This window comes from Sciurus vulgaris, assembly GCF_902686455.1.
Source record: "Sciurus vulgaris genome assembly, chromosome: 3".
Lineage (NCBI taxonomy): Eukaryota > Metazoa > Chordata > Mammalia > Rodentia > Sciuridae > Sciurus > Sciurus vulgaris.
In genome coordinates, this window is record NC_136463.1 from 148,361,972 (window position 1) to 148,382,098 (window position 20,127).

The following is a 20,127-nucleotide window of genomic DNA, read 5'->3' on the forward strand; positions in this document are numbered from 1 at the left end:
TATCATTTAACACTTAATTATATGGAGGCACATATGGCTCTGAATTATAGCTACTTTTGTCTCTATTATATAAATATCTATCTTTTGTATAGCACTGCCTATGTGCCTAAATGTGTTGGCTTATTTAATTCCATAATAAATTAAATATTATTATCACACTCATTTTACAGAGGAGAGAACTGAGACTTAGATCATTTAAAATCTCAAGTTCAAATAGCTAGTGAGTGATGGAATTGGGATTTAAATTGGGATTTGTGCACATTCTGTTTTCTTGAATTGGGGGAAATTTCATATAAATGTTAGTTTTCTTTAAAATCAATCTCGTACTATTTTAGGATTATTATAAATATAAAATGAAAATGTAAAATGGAAATATGCAACTTTGTATATTGAAAAGTGGTAATAAAAATATTCTTATTAGATGCCTGGGTCAGAGGGAAGGCGAGAAGAACTGCATGGCAGAGCAGAGTCAACAAAACCTGGGTTCGATTCTGACTTGAATAGTGGTTCTCTTTGAGGTCTTGAGCAAATCATTTAACTCTTCTGGGTCTTAGTATTGGCATGTATAAAATAAGGATGATATATACTGGCTTTCTAGACTCTGAAGATTAATAAGAAAAAATGCACAAAGCACCTGACAAAACATAGTGAACTCAACAAGGATCACTCTCCTTCACACTCATCATCAAGGTAAAACAGTCCCCACTTCCATTCTCTTTAAACCACTTTATTTATTTTCCTACATAATGCTCTGACACTTTTCTTATTGACCTGTTTTTTTTTGTTCTTTGTTTTTTTGTTTTCAGTGCTGGGGATTGAACCCAGGGCCTTGTGCTTGCAAAGCAACCACTCTACCAACTGAGCTATATCCCTAGCCCGACTTGTCACTTCTTCACTGCTAAAGTCCTATCTAGAAAACAGTAAACAATATCATCAGTACTTATTGAAGGACTCTTTATTATCATTTATCATTATCATTGCCATAATTGAATCAGGGCCTATATCACTTTAATAACTTAGCACAATAAAACACAAACATTTAATGAGTAGTTTTAGGTATGCAGTGTGTTCTCAATCCCCTTTTCTCAAAGATTAATCCCCAACTACCTGAATCAGAATCACCTTTGTTACTCATTACACCAAAATTTTAAATTGCTGGACCAAAATAGAGATATCCCAGGAAATTATTTTTTAAATAAACTTCAGATTTTTCTCCTTTTTTCTTCTTTTAATCCAGACTGATATTTACCAACCATTTAAAAATTCTTATATTAGACTTAAAGGCCTAGCACAGTGGTGCATGCCTGTAATTCCAACTACTTGAGAAACTGAGGCCAGGAGGATTGTGAGTCTGAAGCCAGCCTCAGCAAGAGAGAAAGACCCTATCTCAAAAAATAAATTTAATTACTTAAATTCTACTTAATAAAAATTTTATTACAATATAACTTAAGATAAGGTTTTTACACTTTAAATTCAAAAGTTGGCTCCAAGACTAATTTTATTTCCTGACTCTATGCTCTTGCATTAAAAAAAGATTTAAAGTCCTAATGTTTTCCACTGCCCAAAACACTTGTCATGTTTCTATGAAATTATATTTGTTTATTTTTATTATTTCCATGTTTAGAAAACATCATTGAGTAAAACAAATTCATTAGAATTTAAATTTTTTTGATCAGCTAACAAGCTATCAATTAAAAGATAATAGAAGAAATTATATATTACACAAACTTTCACAATATAAAATAAAAAATACTTTTGCTTATTTATTAATTGGGTAATTTGCTTTTTAAAATTTTGGTTGTGTGTGTGCATGCCTGTGTATTTGTGTTTATTACGTTTTTTGAGTTCCTCATACGTTCTGTTTGTTAATCCCCTATTGGATGAGCAGCTGGCCACAGTTTCACATTCTGTAGACTTTCTCTTCACATTCTTTATTCTGCAGAAACTTTAATTAGATCTGATCCCACCTATTGATTCTTGATTTCATTTCTTACGCCTTAGGAGTCTTGTTAAATAAGTCAGTGCCTATGCCAATATGTTAGAGTGTTGAGCCTATTTTCTTCTAGCAGTTGCAAAGTTTCTGGTCTAATTCCTGGGTCCTTGATCCTCTTTGAGTTTACTTTTGTGCAAGATGAAAACTAGGGAAAAAGCTTCATTCTTTTACTTATGGGTAACCATTTTCCTCAGCATCATTTGTTAAAAGACTGTCTTTACACCCGCATGTTTCTGGCTACTTTGTCAAGTACCAGTTGACTATATCCATGTGGATTTGTCTCCGTGTCTTCTACACTACTCCCTTGGTCTTCATGTCTGCTTTAATGCCAATACCATGCTGTTTTTGTTACTGCAGCTCTGAAGTGCAACTAAGAGCTCATATTATAATGTCTCCAGTATCACTCTTCTTGTTCAAAATTGCTTTGGCTATTTTGGGTCTCTTATTCTCAAAAGAAAAATATAAATGGTCAACAAACATATTAAAGAATATTCAACATCAGTGAAATACAAATCAAAACTACATTGAGATTTCATCTCACTCTAGTTAGAATGGATATTATTAAGAACATAAATAATAATAAATGCTGGTGAGTATGTAAGAAAAAAAGTAGACTTATACATTGTTATTAGGACTGCAAATTAATATGACCACTCTAGAAAATAGTTGGAAATTCCTCAAAAAACTAGGAATGGACCCAGCTATTCCACTCCTCAATATTTATCCACAAGAACTAAAATAAGCATACTGTAGTAATGCAGGCACATCAATGTTTATAGCAGCCAAGCTGTGGACCCCATCTAGGTGCCTATCAGAAGGTGAATAGATAAAGAAAATGTGGTGCATAGGCACAATGGGATTTTACTCAGCCATAATGAAAAACAAAATTATAGCCCTTGCTAGTAAGTGGATGGAATTGGAGAATATCATGCCAAGTGAACTAAACCAGACACAAAAAGTCAAAGGCTAAATGTTTTCTCTCATATGTGAAGCTAAACCAATATAAGAATAAAGGAGGGAGTGGGAATCCCATGAAAATAGAAGGGAGATCAGTGGAGTAGAGGAAAGTGATTCAGAGGAAGGGAGGAGGAACAGAAAAAGAGAAGAATGGTGGAATGAAATCGACCAGATTATGCACACGCGCGCACACACACACACACACACACACACACACACACACACATATATTCTATATACACATACAAACACACACATGTATATGTATGACTATACTATAGTGAATTTAACCTTCATGTATGTCTATAAATCGCTAATATTAAAAAAAAAAAAAAAAAAAAAAAAAAAAACTACCAGTAAATAGAACAGTAGAGTAGAGGAAAGGGAACAGGGAGGGTGCAAGGGAGGGAAAGGGGAGTCTTAGAGATCGAAGTGGAGCAAATTATATTCCCTGCTTATAATGACTGTCAGAAAGAACCCCTAATACTATGTATAACTATAATTCACTAATAAAAACATGAAAAAGAAAAAATTTGCCAGAAAGTATGATATTCAAGTGACTGCTCTGTTCTTGTTCTAAATGATTTCACTGTGCTATGAACCTGTACTAGGTTACACGTGATGATAACTGCAAAGCTGCATCAGCCATCAAGGCCACCCAACTACCCCAGAGTTCATGGCACATGTTGGTCTTTCTGCCACAGCACAAAGTGTATTCAAAGTTATTTTCACACTAGGTCTTTAGCACCATGCTCAGTTGTATTTTTAGGTTCTGCCCTTGTATGTTCTGGAGCTCAAATTTAGAAATACCTTATCTCTAGGAAAATTATAATATTCATTCCACTAAATCTGAAGTACCAATAATTTCATACTCTGGTCTACATTTTGTCTGCTTGCTAGTATAACTGAGTAGAGGAGTGACTGAAGAGAAATGAGAACAACAAGTTGTCCCAAAATAACACCCAAAAGAGGAACCATATTGAAGGAAAGGGTCAAGAGAAGCCCCTACCTGAGCGCTGAGCCAATTTTTCTTCCCTTTACTCATTAACAATAGTCTCAGGGGAACGTGTAGGTAGAAACCTATGAACGATGCTGTGACATTGTGAAGTGACTTCTTTGGCATCAATACTTTAGCCACATCAAACAGGAATCAGCAAATGCCAACGTTAAGCTCAGCACTTCTACAGACACTCAATCAAAGACAGAAATTTTTAAAAAGACAGAAATAGATGTGAACTTCTTACTTTACAATTGGAGAGAGTGACATAAACAGTACTAATGAAAAATAACTAACATATAGGGCATAGTCAAGAAATATTTGAAAAAGACCACAGGCAATAGAGTACAACAATTAAGAGAAAAAATTTCAGAGTCACATTAGCATTCATATTCTGGCTTACCATTTACTAGCTTTGTCTCTGTGTCCATGTATCAGCCTTATTAAGATATAGTCTCCATATTCATTCAATAATAAACCTACTTCTCAGAGAGTTCTTACGTGAATTAAAAGCCATGTGTCATATGTACTCAATAAAAACATTGAAAGCAACATTCATTAAGTGTTTGTATTTACTAGGCATTTTTCTAAATAGTGTTTATGTATTGAATGTATTAACTCATTTAGTCTGTCTTTCTTTCTTTCTTTCTTTCTTTCTTTCTTTCTTTCTTTCTTTCTTTCTTTCTTCCTTTTTTTTATACCAGGAATTGAATCCGAGGGTACTTAACCACTGAGCCACATTCCCAGCCCTTTTTATTTTTTATTTGGAGACAGGGTATCACTAAGTTGCTTAGTGCCTTGCTAAATTGCTGCAACTGGCTTTGAACTCTTGATCCTCCTGCCTTCGCCTCATGAGCCTCTCAATTTTCTTAGCATTTGTACGAGGACCTACAGAAGTAGAAAACCAAGGTAAGTACAGGTTATGTAGAGGCTCAAGGTCACACCTAGTAAGTGATAAAGCTGAATGCCAGAGTCTATATCCTGGTACCTGTGATGGTTAACTTTGGTTGTGAAAGTGACCAGATTGAGAGATACCTAAAGCATTGGAAAGTCTATTTTTAGGTGTCTGAGTGGAGCAGCCCCACCCTGAAAGCGGGTGGCACTATCCAATAGATGAGAAGCCAAGATAGAAGGAGAAAGTGGAAGAAGGAGGAAGCCAGCTCTCACTCATTCTCGAATCTTCTCAAACTGGTATTTTTTCTGCTGCTGTCACCTGGAGACATTAGACTCCAGGTTCTTCAGCTTTTAAACATGCTACTGGTTTTTTCTGACTCTCCAGCCTATACATGTTCATTGTGGGGCTATTCAGCCTCTGGTCATGTGAACCACCTAATAAATTTCCTCTAAGAGTAATATATATTCTATTGACTCTGCTTCTCTGGAGGATCCTGACTGGTACTGTGCCCTTCTGCCTTTCATAAATGGTAACCAAAAAAGGAGAGGTGACCAGAGGCAGGTAATAAAGTAGATGATGCTTAGTCACACCTCTGAGACACCTGGATGCAACATAAAGCAGTCACTAGTAGATGTGGTAAAATTTTATTAGGACACATATTAAATGCCAGAATCTCCTTAAGGAAATGAGATATAAAGCAATCAATATTCTGCTCAGTCAACTATAAGAAAAAGGGGGAAAAATCTCTTCACTCCTGTGAAAGAACCATTAACTATTACAGAACAACACTGTGATAAAGATCAAGATTTTATACCCACAATGATGCATGCACTTTTATGGTGTTCCCTGCAGCCTAAAGAGTCTTTTTGTCTGTTGCTATTACTTAAATCAAGCAGTTGTAGCCTACCCTCTCTCGGAAGCCACTTACAAGCCTGCAACAGCATCTTCAGCAGCTGGCCTTGCTACCCCTAAAGGCAGCTGGTACCTAAACCAGGAGGTTATAGCAGTCTTTAATCTCTATAATAACAGTACTGAAGCTCTAATTATCCAGGCAAATCATTCATAATCCCATAGTGGGAGCAAAGGCCCCTTTTGGTCTGTTCCCTTCCAGTGTTTTCCTAAAACTAAACTCAAAGAGAAGATCATGGCAGTTACCCAAGGTGGACTTGCCATGGAATGGAATAATGCCTCTCTAGGGAGGTCACAACTGCCCTAAGGGTAACTGATCACAGAGTGGGAACAATTTACTAAGTCTTCCAATTTAATCAATTTAATTGCACTAACCCCTAAACAATAGTCACCTGGTTGCTGCTAACTACAACTGTTAAAATCTAATCCTCTAAAAATGCAAAATATTTTTGATGCAGAACATTTTTATATTAATATGTTATACAAAAATATATGATCACATTTTTTCATAAGTGACAGCACCAGGATAAAGAGAGAAAAGAAAAATATAAGGCAGCACTCTACTGTATATATAGACTAAGGGGGAAAAGCAGAAAGGCAAATATCCCTGGGGGATAAGTTACACGTGAAAGATTTTATAGTAACACATTTCTTATCTCCATTTCACAGATTAAAAGAAGAAAGATGATACAATGTCTTCAAGGTCACATAAATAATAGGTAGGGATTCAAACCCAATTCCTCTCACAGAAGGATCTAGACTCACCTCCCTACTGGATTCTCTCTCCTGAAAATGGTAGGATTTGAACTGGCCTTGAACAAGTATAAATTCATCAAAGTTAAGAGTGCAGTACATCAAACAACATTACTCTATGTAAATTTATGATTACACAAATGGTATGCCTTACACCATGTACAAACAGAGAAACAACATGTATCCCATTTGTTTACAATAAAAAAAAAAAAAAAAGAGTGCAGTACAGAAACTAGGGTTGTAGCTCAATGGTATGGGAATCCATAGTACTTTTCTAAACCTAGTACAAAGCAACCAAATAAACAATACTCAAATTATGGGAACCAGTAGAAAAACTTTTCATGTTAATGTTTTTCAACCTGACAATGAGATTTAGAAAAAAATCATGGACAAAATTATTAAACTTTTAAAATATAGACTTTAAAGTATTGAATTATGCACAATATTTAAGAACTGTCATTTACAAATCTAGATGTATTTAGCATGTAATCACCAAACATTGTGTGAACGAATTGATTTTATAAATAGAAAATGATTAAATCGTGTAATTAGCTTCGAATGAATAAGTACTTAATGATGTATCTTATCCTAAGCATAGTCTTTGAGGAAAAAATTATCATGGTAAAAATTGAACCAAATTTTGCTCATATTAGGGTTTCCTGGTTTTGTTGTGGTTTTTTAATTGAAATACTATATGTGACCCATTTTCTTACTGGTTTCCAGTTCATTCTTTTGTTTCTGGCACTTGTTGATCAAAATTTCTTTTTTGTGAGGTTAGCTATGCAGTTGTAATTTTTAAAATTTTTAACTGATACATAAAAACATAGCAATTGTACATATTAGTGTACTGCCATGTGATGTTTATACATATGTATATTTCTATACATATGTAGTATGATGTTTAAGTCATATTAAACAGATCTGTCTCCTCAAATATTATCATTTCTTTATGGTGAAACATTCGGAATTCTTTCATCTAGCTTTTTTAAATACACAGTCCATAGTTGTGCACTCACCGTGCGATAGCACGCTATCACTTCCTGTTCCTAACTGTAACTTAGTATCCATTGGCAACCTTTCCCCACCCTTCCTCCCCTCTACCCACCTCAGTCTCTGGTAACCACCATTCTACCCTCCATTCTGAGGTCAACTTTTTAAGATTCCTCGTGAGTGAGATCGTGCAGTACTTGTCTTTCTGTGCCTGGATTATTTCTCTTGACATAATGTTCTCCGGTTCAAAAAAATATCCGTAGACAACCTATGCTAAACATTTTCTAGAACATTTGGAAGAATCACACCCTCCAGCAGACCCTGTGACACTAATGGTCAAACTTATCTGCTTCTGCTTGTTTTTCTGTCCTATTTAGGTTTGTTTGTAATTTACGGTAATCTAACAGTGCTGGGGTCTCGAACCCTGGTCGCGAGCATAGGAGGCAAGCTCTCTACGTGATGCGCTACATCGCCAGCTCTTTCTGTCCTATTTAGACTAGGGCATACATCTGACTAAGAGTAGCTAATTCTTAGTTTGCCCATTAACCTATGATAAAAATTATGGCCTGGCTCAAAAGAAGGAACTATAAGAATCTCCTTTTGAGAAATGTGAACTAAGAGACTGCAGGAAAGTTGCTAGATAGTGATGAAAACTGAAAGACCTAAGGTCTTCTACAGTCCACGCCAGAACAGTGTGGGCATTGTGCTGTCAGGCTTAGAGCAATCTGGTCTCAAAGAAAGAACATGAGACTCAAATGAGAGCGGCCATGCATCCCCTGAGGGAGAATGAGAGATAAAACAAAATTCTGTGCTTCTAATGTCTTCCCAGTTCTAGTTCCCAAGTGCCCCAGTGCCTGTATTTAGATTTCCCTGTGGCTTAACTGGTTGTCCTGACAATATTTCCCTTGTCTAGTGTTTTTTGGTACTTTTCTGTTCCCTGCCAGCAAAATATCCTTGTCTGACCTCCTATGATTCAAACTCTGAACTATCATATCATTCCAGGAGTTCAAGGAAGACTATGGAAGATTCCTGCTCTTCAAAATAGAAAGAAATATAGGCGCGTTTAAAACATATTACAAGACAGACCATGCGCAAGATGGCAAAGTACAATAGCAGAAAAATGGAAAGAATGCCTGGTTCTGGTTGGTTGTATCTGATAAGACTTCTTGAAGAGGGTGAAGATTCCACTGGATCTTAAATAATGTAAGAATTTCAAAAGTGAGGAAAGGTGGAGACTGTTTTCTATCGCAAGAAAATAGTGTCAGCAAACACAGTGGCAGAAAAGGGCACCTTCTTTTGAAGAAGAGAACTGTTTTGAAATGATTTCACTATGCAGCACACATAGAATGGGAATATTTAAGAGGAGATGAAATGTCACAGGACATAAAATATACAAATTATTTTGCAGCCCATAGGAACGTTTTATTTATTTTTCAGTGCTGGAGATAGAACCCAGGGCCTTCTGCATGCTAGATAAACTGTTCTACCAGTAAGCTACATCCCTAACCCCATGGAAAATTTTAATTAGAGAAATTATTTTATTAATGAAATGTTTTAGTCTGCTTTTTCACTGCTGTGACTAAAGGACCCAACCAGCACAATTGTAGAGTCAAAAAGGTTTATTCAGGAGTTCACGGTTACAGAGGTCTCCATCCTTGGGCAGCAGGCTCCATTCCTTGGGGCTCATGGTGAGGCTGAACATCATAGTGAAGTGTGTGGCAGAGGCATGTGGCTTTTTGGTGATCAAAAAGCAGAAAGAGAGGGAAAACTTCACTCTCTGGATACAAAATATATGCCCTATAGCCACGCTCCCAATGAACCACTTCCGGTCTCCAGGTATCCCACCTGCCTCCAGTTGCCACTCAGTTAATCCCATCAGGGATTAATTCACTGAATAGATTAAGACTCTCATAACCCTATCTTTTCTCTCCCAGACCTTCTTGTATTGTCTCACACATGAGCTTTTGGGGGACACTTCACATCCAAACCACAACATGAAATAATAAAGAAAGCTTAAAATTCATTATGCATTGTCCACTAGAAGAAAAGGAATTCAAGTTAAGACACCAGATTAAAAAAAAAGACTGATTATTTTAGGCCTAGTACTAGGAATAATAAAAGGCCTGAAAGATTTTTTTGGGTTAAAAATATAAGCAAAATTCAAGGAAGTTTGTTTAGTAGGAAACAGACCCCAACAGGTCATGGTGGAAAGAGTTGATAAAAGAAGTGGTAGGAAGAGGACAGGGCAGGAGGAGAGGAAGGACAGGGTAGGAGGAGAGGAAGCACAGGGCAGTACAAAGTTTCAAGGCTGTGAGAAAGTGGAAACTTTGTGAATGGCAACCAAAGATGTCAGCATTGAGAAGCATAGTGAAATTAATTGGTCTCGAGGCTCCAGAGGAGTTCAGCCTAAAATAGTTGTAGTGGTCCACTTGTTTAGTAAAGAAACAAGTTTTGAAATCACAAAAATTATCAGGGTATCAAGGTGACTCAGTAGGCTGATGAGCAATCAGAGCCATGAAAGCTGAAGCACTGCGTTGGGTAGTTAGAACTCACCTGAGCTTTATTCCATCTCCTAGGAAAACTCCTTCATAAACTAATTCCTACAAAGGATGTCAAAACCCAACCAAAATAAATGCCAGACATTAATACTTGTGAAAAGTTGCTAATGCCTTTAAAGTGAAAAGTTATTTTTTCCCCTTAATAAACCATGATAAATTTTATAAATGAATTGCAAATGCTCCAAGAGTCTAAAATTTAAAATATCAATTTCTCCACCATATAATTTATGAAGCAGTTGCTGGAAATCACTTGACCCCTGTCTGCCTTTTCCAAGAGGCTCAAACAATCACTCAGTGCATGGCAGTGCTTAACTCTCTCAGAAATTATTCCACAAAGTTTATTTATACGCTTTTGGCTATGGGTTTTTTGATATGGGAGACAGTCATTAAAAGACGTATTCCTTTATTGACTCCTAATTCATTATTTTCTTATGGCTAGATAAAACAGTAGTTTTATTCTACAAAATAAATTCTAAGAATGTACTTTTCCTGGGGTGCAGGATGAGAGAAAGACTGTCAGTATGTTATTTGATATTTGAAAAAGCATGTGCAGTACTTGAAAAAAATAGTTATCTGATGTAAATTATAATGAACCAGGAAAATGATGAATGCATATTGCATAATCCAGGTGCTTAAAATCAAAATAACATATCAGAGAAAGAAACCCCATTTATCATAAAATTGGAGACAGTTTAAACCCCTTTTTGTGGACTATGAAAAGTATCTGCTGACCAGATCAATTATCCTTCTCTGGGTAGCTTTCACAAAATACCTTATGTGAGTGGTCTCCAAAGTATCCAGCTAACAGTATCTCATTTAGAAAACTGAAATGAAAGAGAAAGACTACGGCAATAACAAGAAGAAAAAAAAACTGTCAATGGTCACGTAGGTAATTTGGTATAATTGAGGAGATGCCCATTTGGGAATGAGGGACAATATGAAGATGTTTTGCGGCTACTTTAGACAATCAATTATGATTTAAAAATTTCAGTAATTCATAAGTAAGGAGAAAATGATAAAGAATGTCTTCTATTGCTTTTAGTCACTTAAAATCCAAGAGGTAGCTATAATCTAGAAATTACTAAAATTGGATGTTTTTCTGTGTTCTACAGAAGGTAAGAAATGTATAAATTTTATGCCAACTATGTTGAGAAATCCCATTCATCCAATGAGTAATGTCCAGGAAGCTACGTATATGCCTTTTCATAGTTTAGCACAAAACAAAGTTACTTAAAAGTATGATACCACAACCTAACAAAGTTAGGTAAACTGTGAGAGGAGCACATACCTTAAAACTCCTGCAGGTCACCCTTATATCATTCCTCTTTGATGTCATTAATTTTGAAAGAAATATAATTTTCACTGTACTCTCAAAAAATGAAAATAATAAAAAGCCTACCTTTTTCATTCATGAAACACCCACAGACACTTATCAGTTATATAATTGATCATCATTTTTTGTTAGCTTTTCGTTGCAACCCAACCAACTATTTGTAATGCAGATATAAAACAGTCAGAATTATAAATAAAATTGTCTTCTTTCAAACTGTGCCTTAATTAGCCTATTATCAAGCTTCATTTCTCCCAAGTCGATGTATTTTATGTCAATCAAATGGATTAGATTTTTCTCAATCAAGTGAGTCACACTGTACCTCCCCAATAATCTGAAATTTTTTTCTTAAAACTTTAGAGTTTTTAAAGACTTTTAAAGTCTTACAAGAAAATTGTCTCTTCTATATAGATCTAATTTTTTTTTTTTTTTAGTGTTTTTGTTCATTCTTGGAAAGTTCCCAGAGCTCCATGATGGTGTAATGGTATAGTTACATAATTTGATGATTTCAAATGATCTATTCATGAGTGCATATGGATATCATCTGGTTCAGATTAGATTAAGGCTCAATCATAGCAAGTCCAGAATGGTCTCTTTGAGTTCTATTATTTCCAATTAGCATTAGAAAATGCTGAGAAAGCAATTTAAGTGACTAGCAGAACAATTTTTTTCAAATGTACAGTGATTTGTACACTATGTGTAGAATCATTTGGCCAAAAGTTGGCATCATGAATTCCTAGTGTTTTGATCCTTATCTTTGCAGTTCCAGCCTACTAAACTATGGTCAGAGATCATATGTTGCCATCATGAGATCCTCAGAGTATTGAACAAACCTGAAAAAGCAGGAAAAAAACTATAAACCCAGAAGGCAAAAATACATCAAGTTGGTACCATGGTCCCCCACTCAGAGCAAGTGTCATTCACCATATATCACTCTTTCTGAATCTAAATGTGAATTTTCAAAAATGAGTTTCTGGCATTCACTACTAAGCAATCAGAATTGTCTTGCAAGATGAAAGACCATCTTGCCCACAGTATGTGGGGCTATGGTTCTTCAGTACCACCACCAGCCAAAGAATAACAGAAATAAGGAAATGGCACTGGAGCCGTGGAGATAACTACACAGAGACACACAGATGGTTCTATGGCCACAAAAACCTGCTGGGTAATATCATCCATTTCTGAGGCACCAGGGTTTGCTGAAATAGGTTATAAGCAGCACAGACTACATACACACTTCCTTAGATCATTGGTAAGTGCTTCTTAAAACACTGCTGCCATTTCTGTAAAAAGGCCACTTCACCAAGCACCATAAGGATGAAGTCATGAGCACTGGTCAGCCACATAACCTTTAAAAAAACCTGATGCTCATATTACAAAAGTTGCAAATCTTTCAGCTTCTGTCTGGCTTGGTTTTTTTCTTTGAATAAGAGAAGTTTGCAAGATATTGCAGTGTGTGTAAACATATTTTCCTATATTTACAGGGGATAAACTCCACTGAAAGATAAGTACTATGGTTCAATTTGTGTTTTTTTTAAATGCTCACATTTTAAACCACATTCCCGTCTCATTGTTATTTAACAAAATAATTGCATGATAATAATTCCTCAATTAAAATATTTTAGTCCTTTAATTGAAAAAAAGTTTTTGCTATGACATTAGGATCAAACAAGACAGTAGAAGATATTATATCATTGATGTCCTATTCCTTTTTGTCTAAAAATCTTATTTCTGATGCTTCATTCTATATGCAAATTGTCACACTGTGTGTTACATATTTTAACTTTTTACTACAGAAAATTTCAAACATTAACAACAGCAGATAGAATTGTCCAATTAATTCCACTGTACATACCAACTGAGCACCTCCAACAATTATTTTCATTCTACTCTTCTAATTTTATCTGTCCCTTTGTCTTTTCTTCACAAGAGATTTAAAAGCAAATTCAAGAAAGCATGCCATTTTACTCAGCATGAATCTCTATCAAAAACGAATTTTCTGCTTGGAATGGAACCACCATTTGACCCAGCTAGCCCACTCCTTGGCCTATACCCAAAGGACTTGAAATCAGCATACTACAGAGATACAGTCACATCAATGTTCATAGCTGCTCAATTCACAATAGCCAGATTGTGGAACCAACCTAGATGCCCTTCAGTTGATGAATGGATAAAGAAACTGTGGTGTATATATACAATGGAATATTATTCCACCATAAAGAATGATAAAATTATGGCATTTGCAGGCAAATGGATGAAATTGGAGAATATCATGCTAAGTGAGATAAGCCAATCTCAGAAAACCAAAGGACGTATGATCTGGCTGATAAGCGGATGATGACACATAATGGGGGGTGGGAGGGGTTAGCGTTAGGGTTAGGGTTAGGGTTAGGGAGGGCGGCAAGAATGGAGGAAGGAAGGACTGTATAGAGGGAAAAGAGAGGTGGGAGGGGTGGGGGGAAGGGAAAAATAACTGAATGAATCAAACAACATTACCCTATATAAATTTATGATTACAAAAATGGTATGTCTTTACTCCGTACAAACAGAGAAATAACATGTATCCCATTTGTTTACATTAAAAAAAAAAGAATTTTCTAAAACATACCACAAAATCATTACCACATTCAACACAGTTTATAATAGTTCCTTAGTTATCAGTATTAGCAAGACTCTGTTTCATTGTCTGAAAAAATGTCTTCTTGATTTTTTGGTCCAAATCAAGAATCAGGGTCCATTTGGTTGATGAATTTCTTCAGGTATTCCTTCTTACCATTATTTTGTTTTTTTCATGCTCTTTGTTGAAGAAACTGGACCATTCATTGGTCTATAGATATTTTCTATTTTATGTATAGCCAACTGGATACTTATAATGATGATTCATATGTTACTATTCTATATTTCCTAAAAATTGGAGTCTGAAATAGAGGCCTTATTGATTCAGGTTTATTTTAGAAACTAATTCTTTTGTCAAGAATACTTCATGGGTGGAGGTGTTCCTTGTCTTACTTCAGAAAACACTGCTCAATCCCCACACTTGTCATGGTATTAAGAGTGATCCATCCATTGTCCAGTGCTCCATCACTCTTTCACTTAATGACCCTAGCAGCCATTTGTGATCTTGGCTCAATTCATTATTTCATTAGTGCTTCCATAATGATAATACTTATTCTCCCTGCACTTAATAGCAATGATTTCTCTATAAAGTACGAAATCCTCTCATCAACTTTTAGACATTCTGAAATATGTTCATACAGGAAGGCAAAATAAATGTCTTCCTTTTATCCATTCCTTTTATCCATTACCGGAAAGTTAGTTGACACCCTCATGACCTCCAAAGGTGCCAGAAGGTTTTATGGTTTTGCACTTAGTTTCTTTTCTTGTTTTTGGTATCATCAAGGGTTTCACTACATTTGCTGCAGTCTCTATTCTTTTTCAACTCTTCCCCACCTTTGACCAGCTCTAGCCCTTCATCTTGGCTCCTGTGTAATTTTGACATGATAATAATAGCCTGGGTTAACTTTCTCTTACCTGTTCTGGCAAAATATGTCAGGTTCAGTTTTGAACAACTCCTCCCTGACTCAACCTGCAATCAGCCATTTCTCTGAGGAAATTTATTCCTCTTAGTAGAAAATCATATTTAGAAGCTTCTACCTAGTTCTAGAGTAATCATGTAAGTATGTGGTCGTTGTTTCTGGGGCTGTTCAGTGGACAAAACTAGAAAACATGTATTTTCACACAGAGAAATAAAACTGAGTTCATAATGCTCTAATTTGAGCTTATATTTCAGGACCTTTTACTTCTTTGATTTTATATTTTTCTCTTTTACTCTGAATGTTTTGGTTCCTAATATTTAGTAATGTTTGCTTATTTCTATTCAATTTTTACCCTATTTACTTATGTCTCTTTAATAATAGTTTTTAAAGCAATATCCACATTGCCAGTCACACTACCACTGAATGCAGTTCAATGTTTCTTTGTGCTTCCTGTCTTCAGAGTATATCTCACTAGTGATTAAAAAGTCAAAATACTGTATTTCAAAATCACTGGAAATTATTCTTCATATAATTCTCTGTGGTTTAGAGTTAGGTTCAATAGTCTCTATTTGGTTTGTATTTTCTAAGTTGCTTTTTTGTTTCCTATTTTAATTATTTTTATTACATAATATACATACAATGTCCAAGATAAATCCATAAAAGAAGGTACTTTAATAGGTCTAGTCCCCATCACTACCTGTTCCCCTCTGTTTCCTCCCTGTTGCTAAGATATTAATTTTTAGTACTTTTTGGTTTACCCTTGCATTTTTTCTTTTTCAAAATATTATCAGTGTACATATATACATTTAACATATACATGCCAACACTCCTTACACAATAAGAAACATAACAACATCCCTCTGCATCTGGAATTTTTAATGAATATTATTATTAATATATTAATCTTAATATATCTTGGAGGCTACTCTAAAAGTGTTTATAGAAACCTACTCTATTTAATGGATGTACCATAATTCTTCCCAGGTGGTTTCTATTTTAAATAATTTTTACAGTAAATTTCTAATAATTTTGCAACTACTTTATCATTACTGAAAGGAATTTTTTGGCATTATCCAGGACTGCTATTTCCTATTGAAGATTTAAAAATTATTCTGTGCTGTGCAGGATGCATTGCCCTCTCAAACACAAAAATAATCAGCTCTCGTGTAAAAATATATACATCTACAATGGAGAAATAAACTTTTTTTTAAACTGAAGCAGAAATTTTTAATTTATGTTTCCCCATTGATGTGAATTTAAAGGTGCCATACTCTATGGATTATAGCATGTCAGAAAGTAAGCAGAAAGTTATTGTTCTAAGGTAATTTCTTATGTTTTGATGATGCTAAAATATATCACAAATTTGGAAAATGAATGTTTTAAGCCAAAGGAGCTCATATTTCTCAAGATACTTCTCTATCACCTCTTCTAATACAGAAATGCATAAATTTTTGAATGCATGTGTACAAACTCCAATAAAAATTACTACACACATACACACACACACACACACACACACACACAAACAAACACACACACACATACACATCACAAAATGTGTCAAATGAATTTGTCAGTGAAGCAGGATTCATGAAAGAAACTCCATCAAACAAGTCAGCCAACAACTGGATACATACCATGGGCCAAGTACTTTACTAGCCACTGGGAATACTGAATTGGCTACTCCCAAAATTTAACATTTTCACTAAAGTATGAATCTCTAAAGAGTTAACAGAAGACAGATATAATTTACAATTCCAAAAGAGTACACTAAGGACTACCACAAATATTTACAAACTTACACTGAAGGCAGCACAGAGAAATTCAAGTGATTCGTCCTTGGGAAAGCTTCCCAACTAACTGGCAGCTGGTTTGGACTGTGAAGGTTAAAAGACTGAGGGGAAAAATGGGCCAAGGAACACCTGGCAAAGGGAAGAACCTGTGCTATTATATTTTCCATTAGAAAACTCAGTGAATGGGATTCCCCAGGACTTGGTACCTTTAGGGACTTTAAAAGTGAACTCAAGTCTGGGCACCACCCCACCCTACAAATGCACAAGACTTGGGTTAACTGTCTGGACTGAAGGTTGAGCATCAGAATTTTTTTTAAAACTCCCAAGATAATTCAATGTGAAATCAAGATTAAGAAACACTGTCATGATCCATGTCTGAACTACCCAAAAGACTTGAGCCCTATAAGAATAGACCTTTATGCCTCTAGGACAGAGGGGTGGCTTCTTTGTTTATGGAAATCTGAGCTGTCCAACACTAAGCTCTGGCTGCAACATTCTCAATAGTGCCCTCCTTCACTGTCAAGTCAGGAAAATTGGCACCTTTTTTGATCCATATAAAAACCAGCATTTAAAAACTATATCAACTATTAACAAAATAACTTATTTTAATTATTAAAATAATTATGCTTTTATAATCATATAGAAATAGCAACAATTTTAACCCTGGTAGTAAATCAGGCTTCACCTTAAACCAAAATCTAACACAAGTGAAATGAAAGAAGATTGCCCATCTTTTGGCCATTAATGTTTAATTATGCATTTCATTAAGTTTTTACTTTAAAAGGTTCATTAGTAACAATTAGTCTTCTCTCATCTCTAATTTATATGCACCTGTTTCTAATTACAGTGGCACTATGTCAGCCTTAGAAAATGCATCTTAAACTCTTTAAAATAACTGGAATATTTCTGCCTACCCAAGAATATTTGTCTTCCTGTTTAAGAGACAACTCCATTTTATTTCGTTTCAAATGCATTTCCTGTACTTTTCTGAAGTAATGATTTTTTTACTCCTTCAATATTTAAAAGGTAAATATGAACGTTTCTATTTTGTTCAAGTTCTGAAGTCTTACTTCTCACCAAGGGGGTAATCATGTTTCAACAAAAGGAGGACAGGAAATCCTAAAAATTACTTTATAATCATTAAATTTTTTCTAAGACTCTGACCCTCAGAATTTAAACCAAAGCTACATTAACTATTACTGAAAAATCTTTAGAAAATGAGAATAGTCCCTCAGTAAAGAATAGAAATAGCGATAAAGAAATTCTGTACTCTAGCCCTTTAAATAGATGAAAGCATAGAAACCTTCATTATCGGTAGGGCAAACAGAAAGGTTTACTTACAACAATCAATTTTTATAATGTCCAGATGATGTTGTAAAATATATATGATAAATTATTGCTGATCATCTGCTAAATTCCTGTTTCAGAAACTTTTACTAATAGACATTAATCCCAATGAGAATAAAGGAAAGTATGGTGCTTAAACATGATCATTTGATTGTTTTTAAGTTATGATTATATAGCACAGAGCATTATAAATTGTAGACATAAATGCTACTTTTGAAAAAATAAAAAACAGCAAAAAAAATTTCTCTTACCCGGGAAAGGCATAGAGAAAATCTGTCTTCAATATTCTCACTCCTGTCTGGGCATCTTCTCTCACTTTGCAGCACCCCTCTTGATTCCCCCCTGACCAACCCTCCAATTCCACACCCTCTCTGTAAAACATTCATCCCAAGCCTGCTTAGCCCCAAGCTCTCCCAGACCTCCTCTCTGACATCGAAACTTGGCTATCCTTTTTTCCATCTCCTTTGATCTCAATTTTCTGGCGAAGGTTTGACAAATCCTTATACATACATTCATGACTGATAGTAAGTTCCATTCCAAGAACATTTATAAATTTCCATAATTATCATTTAGAGCTTTTATTTTAAAACAAGTAAGTTACCCTAATGCTGAAAACTGAAGTGATTTTGTGAAGAAAAAAAAGTACATACTAAACATGGTACCAAAAGACCTATTTACACAACTCTGGGTAACTCATTGAACTTTGATCAACTTTATCAATTGTAGAATTTAAATAATAGCCCATTTACTGTGATAATTATATGAAGGGAGATGAGCAAAAGTACTTTGAAGATTTAACAAGTATAAATACACTACAGGTATATGTATATAGGTCTACACATATACAGATATGTATGTAAAATAAAATAGTATTATCTATTTATTTTGGTGGAGAACATGGACCTATCAGCCGTCTACCTTCTACAATTGCCAAACAAATGAATGACCGGCTAGGATATTAGATGACAAAAGGAAGAGAAATGACCTCCCAACATAAAAGGATTGCTATATACCTTGGAGACTGCTTCTAAGATACCCAGAGAAATGGCTTTTAGAAAAATGGTCACCATTTCATACCTTTAGCCTTCCATGTCCAATATACTGAATTTGACACAGTAGGAGAATATAGGATAAAAATGGCCCTGCGGGTAATTTCATCCTATTATGTTTATATGAAAGGAAGACTGTGAAGTTTATGGGTTTTTTTTTTTTTTTTTTTTCAGTTTTCTTTCTTACAATTTTAGTGCACTGATCAGAACCAACCTAAAGCTATGTGCTGACGGCTATAATTTTGTAGGAAGTATCCGAGCTCAAAAAAAAAAAAAAAAAAAAACTGATAGATGTGTATCCATACGGAGATAACCTCGGGAAGGCATCAGAGGCAAAATAAGATTGTCTTAAATAAACCCATTTAGGACAAGCCTATCATATAGACTCCCATACTATAAAATTATGGATTGGTCAAAAGTAGGCGAAAAGCTTGTAAGATATGCTGAGGAGACAAGTTCAGGCTTGTGTGTAATCTTAAAGCTGCTGAGGCAGGAAAACCATTAATTGCATTTTCTGAGTGATGTTTTTGATCATTCTACCTTTCATGAGAGGATTTTCTGGAAGTCAAAAGGGTGGTAGGTTGTCAAGATATCAGCCAAGTGAAAGTGTGTTTACCCAGAATATGATTTTCTGATTTTGTGAAAATTAGCAAGAAGAGTAGTTTGTCGTTATTGTTTTTATTCTTGTTCCCAGAAATCACACTGGGTCTGAGCAGCTGTTCAGGATGGGTCTCACAGCAACACTTCCTAACTCGAATATCAAAGTGGATAGAAATTGACAATAAGACATAATGTCTCCGGTCCCTTTCTGTGTAATTTTTCAGAAGACTCATATAAATGCACTGATGGGAACAACCAGTAATGGGAGTCCTGAATGAGGAAAGGAAAGAGCAATATAACAAATGGTAGGCCTCAGGGCAAGAACAACATCAGCAGGAGATAAAGGGAAGTTGGGCAGTGTTTGGACTGAAAAATTGTTAGAGAACCAACAGACTAATCTCTGCTAATATGTTGGTGGCT